The sequence below is a fragment of the Macaca thibetana genome, chromosome 16 (assembly GCF_024542745.1).
Source record: "Macaca thibetana thibetana isolate TM-01 chromosome 16, ASM2454274v1, whole genome shotgun sequence".
Classification (NCBI taxonomy): Eukaryota; Metazoa; Chordata; class Mammalia; order Primates; family Cercopithecidae; genus Macaca; species Macaca thibetana.
Genome location: NC_065593.1, coordinates 51,663,919 through 51,677,119, shown reverse-complemented (window position 1 = coordinate 51,677,119; position 13,201 = coordinate 51,663,919). Strand labels below are relative to the sequence as shown.

Here is a 13,201-nt window from a genome sequence, read left to right as displayed (position 1 = left end):
TGGCCTTTCCAGAGAGCCAACCCTTTAGCCTTTAGCTCTGACTGGAAGGGAGCCCAGATCGGTGAGACACACAGGAGCAAGACTGAGAGCGGGTGTGTGAGACTCTCCAGGTGGCGAGTCCTCCATGCATCTGCACATCCATCGCTCCTGCCCTCTCCCCTCCCCTCCATGTGACAAAGCACCGGCTCTCTCCTGGCCCAGCACCCTGGCTGGGATTGGGCTGAGGGAAAGAAAGACAGAAAATACTTTTTTATCAAGTGCCAGGCACAGTGCTTAGTTGCCTTCACAAATACTCTCCTTTTTCCTTTAAAAAAACTGTCCATTTTCCTAACGTTTTAATAGGGAGCATCTGCACATGGGGTATGTATTTTGTAACAAAAGATTCAAAAGGGTATGTGGTGAAAAGTTAGTCTCTGCCCTTTCCTGTCCCCCAGGGCCTTTCTGGAGGGGCAACAACAGTTGCTAGGGTCTTTTGTGCATTTAAATGCACAGAAGGATTCTGTGCATTTAAAACAGATATTACACTTTACCTCCGCACTATGACTTACACATGATGGGAAACTGAGGTCTTCAGAGACATTAAGTACCTAGACCAAAGTCACACAGCTAGTAAGTTAGCAGAGCTGGGATTTAGAACCAGATCTAACTTCTCACCACCAATTCTCTGGCAGAAGTAAGCAGGGGCACTGACAGAGCCCTCCAAAACTGCAGAGCCCGTTCCAAACCGAGGCCACGCCATTCTGAGGCCTTGGAGATCTGGTGGCCCCACCTTCTTATCTGTTGAGTGTCCTATATCGTATCCACATGGCTCCAGGGTCCTGTACTGACCTATCCCCCTATGAAAGGATTCATCCCCATAGGGAAAAAGGGATGTTCCCACAGTGCCCTTTCTTAGCAATTGTGTGGCCAGTGGTCGCCCAGGGTCAGCCTGACTCCTGGGATGCAGGAGGGAAGCCACAATAACAAAGGTCTCTGGTTTCTGGCCGCAGGGGATCATGGTTGTGGCTTCAATGATGTTCCCAGAAAATGACCTCATGATCTCCGAGGCAGGAGTGAGGGAAGATGTGAAGTAGGGGAGCTGTCTGCTCTGACAGCCATGTGTTCATCCATGAGAGAGAGGGGAGGAGGCTGCGGGCAGTCCTGGATGAGAGCAGGGACATGCATGGACAAGAGCTGCGGACTAGACCCCCAGGCTCTTCCCCCAAGCCTCTCTCCTGGCTCAGGCCAGTGCACTAAGGGATGAGGCCCTCCAGTGGACATTGCTGCATCTCCAGGTACCTCCTTGGGTCATTCCCTCTGGGTTGGACTGTGGGGTCTTTCAGGATCCTAGCTTCCTGTTCAATTTCTTTCTTTCTGTCATGTCTTAAGTCTGGTGTCCCCTCAACTTAAGGGAATATGTTCCCGAGGCCTAGAAGAAGAGGGTCTCACCCCATCAGAACTGTCAAGCAGAGAAGCAGGTGTCAGGCCTTCCCGTCCCAGGATGACAACATTCTGTTTTGCTGAGGTAGTCACCCAGAACGTTCTGTCCTTGGCATCTGTGCACACACCCAGCCAGGTCTAGCTCAGCCAGGTCTAGCTTGGTGCCGGTGACCATCAGTCAGAGATGTGCCTAGAGATGGAAGAATCAAGAGGCATTCCCACCCACCCTTCAGGACATTTTTTTTTTTTTTTTTTTCTCTGAGATGGAGTTTCGCTCTTATTGCCCAGGCTGGAGTGCAATGGTGCAATCTTGGCTCACCGCAACCTCCGTCTCCCAGGTTCAAGTGATTCTCCTGCCTCAGCCTCCCAAGTAGCTCGGATTACAGGCATGTAATCCTGTAATGGCACCACCATGCCCAGCTAATTTTGTATTTTTAGTAGAGACGGTTTCTCCATGTTGGTTGGTCTCGAACTCCTGATCTCAGGTGATCCACCCTCCTTAGCCTCCTACAGTGCTGGGATTACAGGTGTGAACCACCGCGCCTGGTCCCCTTCAGGACATTTAAACAAACCAGCTGGCTTGAGTCCTAGACTTTGGCGGGTCTTGGGAAGAGGAGTATTCATCTTAGCTGCTACTAAACACCACAGTAATAGTTAACCACTATATAGTGCTTTACAGGGAAGCACCTTACGTGTAGTAAACACTTACTTCTCGCAACCCGATGAGGTAGGTACTATCTCTATCACCACATTACAAACAAGAAGATAGAGGAAAACACACTCAAGATTACCTGGCTCAAGGAATTGACAGAGTCTGGTTTGAGAACCTGTACTTTTTTTTTTTTTTTTTTGAGACAGGTCTCACACTGTCTGTCGCCCTGGTTGGAGAGCAGTGGCACAATCATGGCTCATTACAGCTTCAGGCTGGGCACAGTGGCTCACAAATGTAATTCCAGCACTTTGGGAGGCTGAGGGGGGACGGCTGCTTGAGCCATGAGTTCTGGAACAGCCCAGGCAATATAGTGAGACCGTGTCTTTACAAATCTTTTTTTTTTTTTTTTTTTTTTTTTTTTTTGAGATGGAGTCTCACTCTGTCGCCCCAGGCTGGAGTGCAGTTGCGTAATCTCGGCTCACTGCAACCTCCGCCTCTCGGGTTCCAGCAATTCTCCTGCCTCAGCCTCCTGAGTAGCTGGAACTACAGACGCATGCCACCACGTCCAGCTAATTTTTGTATTTTTAGTAGAGACAGGGTTTCGCCATATTGGCCAGGCTGGTCTTGAACACCTGACCTTGGGCTCCCAAAGTGCTGGGACTATAGGCGTGAGCCACCGCGCCCAGCCTACAATAATTTAAAAAAATTATCTGGGAGTAGTGGTGCACATCTGTGGTCCCAGCTACTCATGAGGCTGAGGCAGGAGGATTCCTGAGTCCAGGAGGTTGCGGTGAGCTGTGATTGTGCCACCACACTGAGACTTTTTTTGTGAGACTCTGTCTCCAAAAAAATAAATAAATAACAATAATCACACCCTTGACCTTCCGGGCTCAAGTGATCCTCCCACCTTAGCCTCCTCAATAGCTGGGACCACAGGTGTGTGTCACCACACTGGGCTAGACCCTGTACTCTTAATGACTGCATAGTCCTTGTAGCCTCCATTTCCATTCCTAGAGCATAAGATTTGTACCAAAAATATTTATTGAGTGTCTGTTCTGGGCTTGAACATGAGTAGGGGGATTTAAAAGTGAATAAGATACTGTGTCTGCCCTTGGGGATAGAGACAGAAACATGAAAACATGAAATTGTCCTTCAACACAAGAAGCGCTGTAATAGAGGCATGAACAACGCAGTGGGAAACAAGGAGGGAGGTCATGCTGCCTGAAGCAAATGTCACGGAATTGCAGGCATCAAGAAGGCAGGACATTCCAGGCAGAGGGAACAGCATGGTGCAGGGATGAAAGCTCACAAGAAAGAGAAACATGCGCCAGGTGCGGAGGCTGACGCCTGTAATCCCAGCACTTTGGGAAGCTGAGGCGGGCAGATCACAAGGTCAGGAGTTCAAGACCAGCCTGGCCAACATGGTGAAACCCCTAAAAAAATACAAAAATTAGCCGGATGTGGTGGCATGCGCCTGTAATCCTAGCTACTCAGGAGGCTGAGGCAGGAGAATCACTTGAACTTGGGAGGCGGAGGTTGCCGTGAGCTGAGACCTCACCATTGCACTCCAGCCTTGGGCAACAGAGAGCGACTCCGTCTCAAAAAAAGAAAGAAAAGGAAAGAAAAAAGAAATACGGAGAACATGGAGCGCCTGAGTGTCAAAACATCATGCATGGGCAGTGACTGTCAGGGAGGTTGCCAGAGAGCTAGGGGTTAGTTGGCCCATCCATCCTGCTTCCTGCTTCCTTCTCCGGCCTCCAAGCTCCCTGAACCTACTCTGTGCAAAGCACTGTGCCAGGTGTTGGCCCAGAGTGTGGGACTGGAGCAGTGGCCTGGGTAGGGGACAAGGGTTTTTTGACCAGCTGGAGACCTTTGTCGTTGGTGTCATTCTGGAGGTGAAGAAAAAGCCGCTGGAAAGAGCTGCCCAGGGAGGACTATGGGAGAACTTGCAACTCTGGGCCATCTCTGGACATGAACATTTTGCATACATACAGGGGAGCTGTGTGCGTCTGAGTGGGGCCAGGAGGGGTCCTTCTCTCTCTTTTGGCCCATGCAGCTGGGCTTCTGGAGCTTTCCTATGTCTTGCTTTAGTGCTAGTCCTTGGAGGGTTGCCAGGGAAACCGCTGGCCAGCTCCGGGAGAGAGACGAAGCAGAGGGGAGGACAGTGGGTGACTCAGGCTGGCTTCCCACACACCACAACCCCTTACCCAGCACCTGGAAAGGATCTGGGGACCCCCTTCCCCTGGATCCTACAGGTGACCCTGTTTATTCTTTCTTCTCTAGAGAGAGCAGTCCCTCCCGCAGCTCTGACTGGTGGGAGCCAGCCAGATTTCCCCAGGAAGGGAACCGGCCCCAGGCGCCCCGTACCCTGTAGGTTCACCCTGGAACACTGACAGGTGCATTCGGCCTGAGTGAATGTGAACTCCTGCCGTGCCCATGCAGGCGGCAGGAGCCCTGGCTGAGACGCTCTCCCGGGGGCAAACCCAGGATAATTATTGATCGGGGCCGCTGTGGACTTCTGACCTCGGCCTGGGAGGGAGGGGACCCGGAACGCGGGCCTGGGCTCCCAGGGAGGGAGGTGGGCGGGCCGCGGAGGGGGCCAATCAACACGACCACGATAGTGCGCCCTAGCCCTGCCAGTGGTGGTCGACTCAACCCAAACAAAGCAGCATGTGCTTGCGGTGCGGGGTCGGCTAGGGAGCCGAGCCGGGAAGACACCCCACCGTCGCAGAAAGGGGGTGTGCGCGGCGCCGGCACCGCCCCGCCGAGCGCGCCGCCACCTCGGGTGCGCCGAGGGGGTCCGGGTCCCTCAGGAGCGGCCGCAGAGGGGGCGCGAGAGACCAAGAGCAACCGAGGGCTGGCGAGCGCGCGCCGGGCGGAACCAGGAAGCCGGGCGCGCTCCGGGCTGCCAGCGGCGCGCGTACCCGGGCCTCCGCGCGCGAGTGGCGCGCGCGCCCCCGCGGGCCCCGGCGGGAGGAGAGTCGGCGGCCGGAGCCGTCACCCCGGGCGGGGACCCAGCGCAGGCGACTACGCGCGGCGGCCCGGCCGAGGGAGGGAGCGAGCGAGCGGGCGGGGCGGGCAAGCCAGACAGCGGGGCCGGAGCAGCCGCGGGCGCCCGAGGGGCCGAGCGAGGTAGGCGCTGCGGGGCGAGCCCGGGGCCCGGGGCCGGGGGAGCCAGCCCGGGCGGGGCCCGCTCTCCAGCCGCTCAGCCACCCGTCAGGGCCGCGCCGCCGCCATCGCTCCCGGGCCGCGGTGGCTGCGCGCTGGGCGAGGGGCGCGCGCGGGGAGAGGGGGTCCGGGCTGGCTGCCGGGGAGCCTGGGGGCAATGCGGGGCGCGCGAGGGGGACGTGCGAACGCCGCGGCGCGTTGGGGGGCGTGCGCTTTAAAGGCTGCGTGCGCGTGTGTCCGAGTGGGTGTGTGGGGACCCCGCGCCGACCTCCTAGGAGCTCAGGGGGCTGCTGTCAGCCGCCTCACACTTTCACGTTGCAATTCCGAATAGCCCCAGCCGTCTTCCTTGCTTTAACTTCTTTTTTTCAAAAGAGGTGCCCGGGACTCCGGGGATGGGATGAGCCTGCGGGGTTGCTTGGTGCGGTGGGGGGTATTAGCAAAGCTTCAAGAAACAGGGCCTTATAAGGAGTCAAGACAACAAATACGAACGTTTCGATAAGACTCTGGGGGGCGGGATCCCACATCAGGACCCGCCAGGCCTGGGCTCGTTCGTGTGGCCGTGGGATGCAGTGTGCTTTTTCTTTCTAGTCAGGAATAAAGGGTTAAAAGTGCTCCTGGTGTCGGCGGTAGATATGGAGAGTCGGAAGGGGAGTTGTTGTATCACAAAAGCTGGTCTGAGGCTAAAGGAATCTGGCAAGATGGTCGGGGTGATCAAAGAGGAAAGAACTCACACGGAGCAAGAGGCGGTTGCAAACACTTGTAGCCAGCAGTGATGGAAAAGGCAAAGAAGAAAAACAAGTGCCAGCTTTTAGGAAGACGGGATTAATGAAAACCACAAGAATTTTAAAGGCTAAAAGAGATACCGATTCTCTCTTTCCCAAAGAGCCAGAGTCAGTTCTTTTCTTCTTGGTCCCTGTGATCCCGCCATAGCTTGTATCAAATAAATGGTGCCAAAAGTGGGTCAAAGAATGTTAGAGCTGGAAAGGAACCCAGCGATGATGCCACATTCTTGTATTGTACAAATGAGGAAACTGAGGCCCAGATAGGTGGAGTAAGTGACCTGCTCGGGTGACATGGCTGTTTGTTGAGTATCCAGGAAACTTCAAGGACTGAGATTCGTGCTCGTCCCAAAGCACCATGCAGTATATAGATCTTTGCCTAGATACAATTCCATACATTTTCTCTGCAGTGTCCTCAGGGAATGCCCTTTGAAAGGGCCAGCGTGACACCGAATATCATGCTTGGGCTTATGTCATTTTTTTCAGTCTTCAAGTGGTGTTTATGATCTGCTTGGATCTTAGGTTTCCAAAGCTGTTGGATAGCTGCCTGGGCCATAATAAGCTTTCAGCTGTTGGGTCTACATTATTTCAGATAATTTTGTTATCGTTCAATTAAGGTAATAGAACTGTGCCTCTCTCCCCAACATTCTGTTATTGTCCATTTGCTTATGTTATATTGCGTTATGTTCATTGCCTGTCAGTTCCTACGTGAGGATGTATTTTATTGAGTGTGCCTTTCTTGTTTTAAAATTTCATTTTGTGACACTGTAAATATTGGAGTGGTTCTGATCATTTCAAATGAGGAGAATCTTATTGATTGATTTTATTTTAAGGCTTCGGGTTGTTTTGTTTATTCATTTGGGTACCAGTTTCCATCTCATGGAAGATCATAGTTGTTGGAATGGACAGGGCTAAATGAGAGAAGGGGCTGTAGATTTAAAGAAAAACTTCCTATGTGACAATTTATGTTATCTGTTACATTTAATTCAAACAACACCACGCCTTGGGTCAGGTAAGTGTGTTATCTAGGAGATGACTTGTTTGCTACTGTAGCCTCTGGAAGATGAAATTTCAAGCTCCGGATTGAGACACAGGGAAGGAATGGAGATTTTTTTTGTTGTTGTAAAGCAAACCATCAGAAAAAAAAAAGTTGATTTCTATCACCAGCAGTTTGGTTATTGCATAACTTGAAGCTAAACTCTGCACAAAATCTTTGCTGTATACCCAACTAAATAAACTATCCCACCTTCTCATCAGTTCTCACCTTTTCAGTGCTTGCATTTTTTTTGCCCACAGGTTGTTAATATGGATTGTGTTAAGAAATTTAAGGTGTGTACTTCCTAGTATGTATGATAGTAGGAGAAAAATGTGCTATCATCGTTTGGAGTGTTACAACATAAATATTTTGGTCAACACTTCCTATCCTGCTCTGACTTTTCATCTCATCTCCATTTTCTTCCTCTCTTGATTGTTTTTATGTCATTTACATATGTAAAAGCCACATCAAGACTAAAGTTGCCGCTTATTACTTTTTGATACTTAAGTCGAGTTTTTTCACATCATAGTATTGTTAGTATTCAGATTGTCTGTAATTTTTGTTAGGCTTATATATTATGAATCCATTTGTTGTGGTTTATTTGGCTTGTTGTTATGTAGGTAGGTGACACAGTAGTAGTCTTATGGTAAAAGGAAGACGTTATAGATAGGTAAATAACATGCTCAAGATTAGATGCAGGTTACAGGTGGAATCGAAGGAAGACTAACTATTTTCGTGCCCTACAAACATGTCTGTATCTCATAAAGTTATTCACAGATTTCTGGACATTCTATCTGTGACACATTTTTTCCCTTTCTGTTAAGAGTGTAGATTACTGCATTATTCCTACAAAAGGAAGCAAAATAACCCTAGTTTGTATGATTTTTCTGATAATTTGAAACTTATTCTTTTAAAAAGCTATCTGGCAATTCCAGGTTACTGGACTCTTCAGAAGAATATCCTTTTATTTTGATACTATGACGTATCAAAGTATCAAAATACTTTAACTGTGCAACTTAATAAAAATAATGCTTCAAAGTTAGCTCCACACTATTGCTGTCCTCAAACGTGTGGTATTTAAAGGAAGAAAACGTTTTTAATTCTGCGCTTTGTGAATAGAACTCTTCTAAAATCAGAAGTGTTTTTTTTCCCCTGCAATGTTGGAAAAACAACAGTTTTATGCTTGTTTCTGGGAATAAGAAAGTCAAACTTAACAATCTAGTTTCCATTGATCAGACAGTTTTTGTACTCAAATTTAAGTTGTAAGCATCAGAGTGATAAACATTTTTTAAAACTGTATTCACTCTTAATTATAGTGGCCTTATTTGAAGTAAAATCTTGACATTGGGTGTTTTATTAATGATGATCCTCTGCTACTGAAAAGCCTATGTCAGTTTGGAGAAGATTTTGCACGTCTAAATCTATGCCGTTTTTACTAATCAAAAGAGAAGAGTAATTTACAGGTGTTAGATTTTTAGTTGGTTGAATGAGACCCTCACTTTTGATGGTTTCAGAGTTGAAATGACGATTTATTACTTTTGTTAGTTTGGGTCACACCCTTCACTTCCTTGGAAGGTATCTTTGAGGTTTGGTTTCCTTTTTTTTAAATGGTAATATTGGGGTGGGGGTGCTTCCTGTTTGTATTTTCAAAATTAGGTCCACATGTTAACCTTCTTGTAGTGTCACATTTTTATTTTAAACTTATACAGACAAACATCAGATGCCATGTGGTTTGTCTCTGACCCTTTGCGCTACTTCATGACAGCTTTACTGAGTGAAGCCTGAATACCCAATCGGGAAGGCAAGATGTTCTTGTCTTTTCCCAACTCTCTTTAAAGTTTAACAGCCTTAGAACAGCAACAAAAGCACAATTAACAGAAAAATGGAGGTGCTGCTATCTGTTTCCTCGCAGGTACTTGGAAAATGTACAGCACTAAGATAGAGTTGAAACATGTTATGTAGAGCCTTGAATGTCGGTGCTTAAAAGAGGAGTTGCCCTGGGTTTACATGATACAGAACCCCATGGTTTATATTAAGTAGTAATGATAGCCATTTTTCTGGACTCGCCTAAAAGCCATACACAGTGTCATGGAAAAGAGTTAAGAACGAGGCGAAATTTAGGGTATGGTAGTAGAGCCGAGGAGGAATCACCTTCAGCCTTAAAACTCTTCCCTGACTCTCCTGGATAACTTATGTGGTAGGTCACTTTTTTTTTTTTTTTTTTTTTTGAGATGGAGTCTCGCTCTGTTGCCCAGGCTGGAGTACAGTGGCCAGATCTCAGCTCACTGCAAGCTCCGCCTCCTGGGTTTACGCCATTCTCCTGCCTCAGCCTCCCGAGTAGCTGGGACTACAGGTGCCCGCCACCTCGCCTGGCTAGTTTTTTGTATTTTTTAGTAGAGACGGGGTTTCACCGTGTTAGCCAGGATGGTCTCGATTTCCTGACCTCGTGATCCGCCCGTCTCGGCCTCCCAAAGTGCTGGGATTACAGGCTTGAGCCACCACGCCCAGCCATGGTAGGTCACTTTTAATATAAATGTTGCAGGATGAGTTAAGTGGAACCTTGAGAAATATGTGTAGATTGTTTCAGTGATTAAAGCAAGTGTTCTTTTCCTGGCCTTTAACTCGCTTTATTCTAAGAAGTGTAATGACTGAATAGACTCCTAATTGAATTGACATTCAGATGTGTTTGCAGTTCAGGGGGAGTTTACCTCTTCTAAATTTTCATTTGGATCACATTACTAAAAACAGTATTGCATTAGCATGGTGCATAATTATGTAGAATTCAATTTGCAAATGAAGTTAATACTTGGAGTATCTTGACTTCCTATTCCCCTGCTGCCCCAATATTCAAGAAAGGAGAAGTTATAATTTGTCACATACAAGATAGTTTCTTCTTTAGGTTTATTCTTAATAACTATGTCCATTTTCACATGGATGACACCATTGAGATGATGAATACTTGTATTGATTAATAAGGAACATTCATCTTTTTCTACCTGCTTTTGGAAGCTAGCTTGCAAAATCTACTACAACATTCACTCTTCATGTATTCTTCTATTACCTTTAGTACCCTGAATAACCTTTTTAAAAATTTTTGCACCTTTCTATTATGAAGAGAAATAGCTTCGTATTCTATGCTAGTTTTTTGAGGTGCTTGTGCTGACTCATTTTTTAAATTATACTAAGATACAGAGCATGGTTTGAGAGCAGTAATGAGATTCTCAGAAAATATGAAAACTTTCCTTTCTGACTAGTTAGAGAAAGGTTGGGGAAGACAAGGGGAAATACATCAGTGAGCCAATCAATTATTGTTATTTGTTGGGATTAATTTGGTGACTAATACTTTTAATGCCCATCGGGCTACTAAATGTGAATTTGGCTTTACCCTGTAATGATAACAGGACAAACCCAACAACTTTCTAACATTGCTTGTTTTCCCCTGGTAGGGGATTTCTTTGCATATGGGAAATCAGGCCGAAGTTGCCAGTAACAGCCACATCCATGATTTGTATTAAAAATAAGTATTCATCATTCTGGGCTAGAGCTCTGCGTACCACGGCTCACCTGGGAAAATATTCTGATTATGTATCTAATCATTATGATGCCATCTTTCAAGAGGTGAGCAGACAATGAACAACTCCTTCAAATTATGTTCAAAACCCAGAGTTTGAGAAAATGTTCCAATGCCTTCAAGTATGAAAATAATAAAAATATTACTTAATGCTTACCGTCCACTGGCAGTGTGCTGGGCAGACATCGTTTTCGGTTCTGGCCGTGTGTTAACTCGTGATTCTCAGAGGAGTGGGTATTATTCCCAGATGGAAGATGAAGAAATGGCCACAGAGAATTAAGTAATTTGTCCAAGGTCACATTACTGGTCTTGGCAGGGCTGATTCCAGAGGCTGCATCCCTAACCTAGTGTACAGCAAAGGCGAGCCGGCCACTGCCGCTTTGTTATAAGGCATTTTGTTTCTTTGAGGCTTATATTTCTTTGTGTTCCCAAATGGAGTCTTGTTGGTTTTTGAATAGAAAATATTTTTATATGTTTAGGATTTTTTTAATGTTGATGAAGATGGTGATAAATATTTTTCCAATTAAGGTATATAATTCTGGTGGAAATTATATTAAAGCAGAGAAAGTCTTAATTTTTATTATAGGTTGTCTTTCGTTCTTCTTCCCCTAGCATTACCGTATACATCATAGAAGAAGAGCTATAAGCTGTCTCCTTGGCCTCTGTTTACAAACAAAAGGATCATTTGTGCCAGTGTAGTGGGTTTGTGTTGACATACACATCTGTACTGAGAACTCAACAATCCTACTCATTTTATTTACAACTTTATTTTGAGGGGATTTCTGGTCCGATTCTTGTTGCATTAAAGCTTTTTAGAGCTATTAGTCATGATTTCTGAGATAGATTTAAGAATTTTACTTATTTGGGGTAATTTTTTATTATTATTATGTTTTGAGATGGAGCCTCGCTTTGTCACCCAGGCTGGACAACCTCTGTCTCCTGGGTTCAAGAGATTCTCCTGCCTCAGCCTCCCAAGTAGCTAGGACTACAGGCGTGTGCCACCATGCCCAGATAATCTTTGTATTTTTAGTAGAGACAGGGTTTTGCCATGTTGGCCAGGCTGGTCTTGAACTCCTGACCTCAGATCCTCCTGCCTCGGCCTTCCAAAGTGCTGGGATTACAGGTGTGAGTCACTGCGCCCGGCCTATTTGGGCTAATTTTTAAGACAACTGAACTATTTTATGTTTAGAGCTCTGCAAAGGCCATTAGAAAATAGTCTCAGAATTTTTTTTTTTTTTTTCCATTTATGATGGTTACTTTCTCTCAGCACTTTTCCTTGGGAGTGGATTGTGAAGTTAAGTCTTGGAGACAGAATTCACAACCCTAAAGTGTAGTGCTTTAACTTGGGGAGATCAAGTCACAGACAAGAAGAACTTCAGTTCGCTGTGCAGAGAGTATAAACTTGTTCAAATAAACAGAGGATGTTAGCTTCCAGGATTGTCAACTGTCACCTTTGACCAAGGTTGAATTTTCTTTGAATGTTGACAGAAGTTACAATGTCAGTGGAAAAAGCTTAATGTGAGGTATCTATAACTCAGAATTTCCTTATGTTTGTGTCAGTGAGATCCTACAATTAAAGCTGTTTCTTTTTTTCTGTGTCTGATGAGTTTTAAAAGCCTTCACTGGGGTTTTCCAGCCTTTAGGTGAGAGTAAGTTAAAAAGTTTGTGAAAAACTATTTTTTGTTGTCTAAAATTCAGAGCCTAGGTCGGGCCCAGTGGCTCACGCCTGTAATCCTGACACTTTGGGAGGCCAAGGTGGGCGGATTACTTGAGGTCAGGAGTTGGAAACCAGCCTGGCCAACATAGTGAAACCCCATATCTACTAAAAATACAAAAATTAGCCGGGTGTGGTGGCGCACGCCTGTAATCCCAGCTACTCAGGAGGCTGAGGCAGAAGAATCACTTGAACCCAGGAGGCAGAGGTTACAGTGAGCTGAGATCGCGCTACTGCTCTCCAGCCTGGGAGACAGAGCAAGACTCCATCTCAAAAAAATAAATAAAATAAATAATTTCACCTATAGCTGGTGGCAAGTCACTGTTTTTGGAGGAGTGGGATTTTGAAAAAATCTAACCTGGGCTAAATGTTAAGCTACATTAATACATGTCATTGTAGCCGGTATAAAAAGACACCTGAACATTTAATCTGTTAAAGTACTAAAAATTGGTTCATCAGTTTTGTAATATAGCATTCATTCTACAGTATATTTAAATAGGTAAAATGTTCTGTTAGAAATAATGCTAATTCTTTTTTTTTTGTTTAGTGTTTCTAAAAATCTTTTGGCCATCTTTTAGATTTAGGAAAAGTAGCAAATTAGAGATCTACAGAAATCTACAGCTCTTTAAAAATGAAACAGTTTACCCTGTGAATTTGTTTTCAGGATTTGTGATCTGTTTCTGATGCCAGAAAGGTGAGACTCCTATCTCATTTCTGATAGAAAGTGAGGGAAAGCTATGTGTAGTGAGAACTGGATACTAGATTCTTATCCCAAAAGGTATGGAAGGTTTAATATGTAAGGATACCATGTAAATAGTCCCTCTTTTTGTATTTTCCTTTGGTTATTGTTATATAACTATAG

General features: G+C 45.9%; 2 protein-coding genes across 3 annotated transcripts in view; one reads left to right on the top strand and one right to left on the bottom strand.

The window, feature by feature from the left end:
• The window catches only part of ATP6V0A1 (ATPase H+ transporting V0 subunit a1), a 360,020-nt gene that overhangs the window by 260,717 nt on the left and 86,102 nt on the right, over positions 1-13,201 (bottom strand). The gene's annotated exons all lie outside the window — the stretch shown is intronic.
• The window catches only part of STAT5B (signal transducer and activator of transcription 5B), an 88,915-nt gene that overhangs the window by 6,532 nt on the left and 69,182 nt on the right, over positions 1-13,201 (top strand). The window contains exon 1 of one of the 2 annotated variants that reach the window (XM_050762618.1): positions 4,986-5,203. The exons of the other annotated variant lie outside the window; for it this stretch is intronic. The gene's annotated coding sequence lies outside the window, so the exon portion shown is untranslated. Of the gene's footprint in view, positions 1-4,985; positions 5,204-13,201 lie in introns of those variants that run through there. 2 annotated transcript variants of the gene reach the window in all.